Source organism: Lathyrus oleraceus, chromosome 6, assembly GCF_024323335.1.
Source record: "Lathyrus oleraceus cultivar Zhongwan6 chromosome 6, CAAS_Psat_ZW6_1.0, whole genome shotgun sequence".
Lineage (NCBI taxonomy): Eukaryota > Viridiplantae > Streptophyta > Magnoliopsida > Fabales > Fabaceae > Lathyrus > Lathyrus oleraceus.
The window spans coordinates 421,866,566-421,869,174 of NC_066584.1; the positions used below are offsets into that span (position 1 = coordinate 421,866,566).

General features: G+C 38.9%; 1 non-coding gene across 1 annotated transcript; it reads left to right on the forward strand.

Moving 5' to 3' along the window:
• Positions 1-1,365: 1,365 nt before the first annotated feature.
• LOC127099873 (small nucleolar RNA R71) lies at positions 1,366-1,472 on the forward strand. Its single transcript, XR_007794337.1, has one exon. It is a non-coding gene; the product is annotated as a small nucleolar RNA R71 (small nucleolar RNA).
• The last annotated feature ends 1,137 nt before the right edge of the window (positions 1,473-2,609 follow it).

A 2,609-nucleotide genomic window follows, 5' to 3' on the forward strand; every position in this document is an offset into this window, starting at 1 on the left:
GTGGGTTGTAATTCTCCTAAGTTTAACTTCTCACAAACCACTAAAGGCATTAGGCTCACACTAGCTCCTAAGTCTAGAAAAGATTTTTCGATGACATGATTACCCAAAAGGTAAGGAATGGAGAAATTTCCAGGATCTTTATCTTTCTTTGCTAATTTGTCCTCGGAAATAGCATTACATTCCAAAGGCTTCGGATCGTCAAGTCTACGTTTGTTGGTAAGGATGTCTTTGAGAAACCTTACATAAGAAGGTATTTGGGTGATGGCTTCTATGAAAGGGATTTCTACATGAAGTTTTTCTATAACTTTAATAAATTTTTGATATTGTTTATTGATTTAGGTTTGTTTGAGTCTTTGCGGATATGATATAAGTGGTTTATATGGCGGGGGTGGTACGTAAGTTTTATCTTTAGGTTCATCTCCTTTCTCTCGACCTTCCTGGTTTTCAGATTCCTCTGGTCCCTTTACTTCGTCTAGGGGTTTGGTATATTCCTTTGAAGTTTCGGGTTCACTCAATCTAGGGTTTGGTGGCTCATCATAAGCGTTCCCACTTTGTAGGGTAATGGCATTGGCTTGTCCTCTCGGATTTTGTTGAGGTTGTCCAGGGATTTATCCTCCAGGTGTAGTCTGAGGGGCTTGGTTTAAAGCTACCTGAGAGATCTGGGTTTCAAGCATCTTGGTATGAGTAACTATTTGGTCAACCTTGGTTCCTAACTGAGTAATCAATTCGTTAACATGAATGTTTTGGTTCATGAACTCCTTGTTTTGTTGGGTTTGAGCGGTGATAAAATTTTCCATAATTTTCTCAAGGCTCGACTTTGGTGGTACAGGTTGCATAGGTTGATTTGATCTTGGGGCTTGATAACTAGGTCTCGGAGGTGTACTATTTTGAATAGGGTTATTATTTTTATAGGAGAAGGTCGGGTGATTCCTCCATCCAGGGTTATATGTATTTGAATATGGGTTCCCTTGGGTGTAGTTCACTTGCTCAGAGTGGGTTTCGTTTAATAAACTGCATTCTGCAGATTGGTGTCCTTTGGTTCCACATATCTCACAATCTGACGAAACTGCGGCTACAGTATTCGGGTTTATGCACATATGCTCGACTTTGAGGACTAATGCGTCCATTTTAGCTTGCATCATGTCTATAGAGCTTAGTTTATGCACTCCTCCTTGGGCTTCCTTCTTCTCAATTGTCGCTCGTTCGACTCCCCATGATTGATGGTTTTGAGCCATATCTTCGATGAGGGCACTAGCTTCAGGATAAGGTTTGTTCATCAGAGCTCCGCCTGCGGCAGCATCGATGGTCATCTTTGTGTTGTAATGAAGTCCATTATAGAAGGTTTGGATGATTAACCAATTTTCTAAGCCATGATGTGGGCATGCTCGTAACAACTCTTTATATCTCTCCCAAGCTTCGAACAGTGATTCTCCTTGGTTTTGGGTAAATCTAGTTATATGGTTTCGAAGAATGAAGGTTTTACTCAGGGGAAAATATCTAGCAAGAAAAACTCTTCCAAGGTTATCCCAAGTCGTAATGGAATTGGGTGGAAGGGAATCTAACCATGATAGGGATTTATCTCTGAGGGAAAAAGGAAATAATCTTAAACGTATTGCCTCAGGAGAAGCTCCATTGGTTTTAAAAGTATCTGCTAATTGAAGAAATATTTGTAAATGCTGGTTTGGGTTCTCAGTAGCGAGACCCGCGAATTGTCTTTGTTGCACTAGTTGTAACAGAGATGGTTTAAGTTCAAAATTATTAGCTGGGATGGTTGGGTTTACTATACTAGAACTAGGTTCTTCATTAGATGGTTGAGAAAAGTCCTTAAGAGGTCTTTGGTTTTGATCTTCGGCCATAACTCTCTTAATTCTATGAAAGAATAAACGTGCGCGAGCGTAACGTTCAGGTTCCGCCAGAGGATATACTAAGCTTAAACTTCCGGTGCGGCGAATTCTTCGCATTGACCGGCGGGAAATAGCCTAAGTCTAAACGATATAACAACAGGAAAATGAAATTTGACGAAATTGGTCCCCGGCAACGGCACCTAAAACTTGATGCGTGCTTTTCGCAAGTATACGAACGCGTCAGAGTAATATAAAAGATTATCGAATCAACATAGACCAAGTGTCAATCTATCGTTATCTGTCGTTATGGTGTTTATCAAAGGCAATCAAAATAAGTGTTTTGTTTTTAGAATGTGCAATGAAAAGTAAAGTATTGAAGTAAATTTAATTAATAGAGACAGGGTCGAATGTAATTCACGTAATCAATGGATAATCCAAGTACTTGCTAATAGAGCTACTTATGGGCAATGTTTCCTACTTTGAAAAGAACTAATTTAACAGGAACTGTCGCTTTCGCGTATTCAGAACCGAGTTGTACTCCCTAATCAAACCCTCTTATTGTCACTTATAAAAAGGCGTGCATTGCGTTAGAGTAGTAAACCTATTTTTAAGAAATATAGTATCTTAACTAAGTTGAATAGTATTATAACTTGGATTTCTTAACCAAAAGAGGTTCTCACGAACCAGACTCTAAACTTATAAACGCGTCCGAAAATAGTTTTAAAATCTCTTTTATTCTTTATGTTAAAAACTCCTAATGAACTA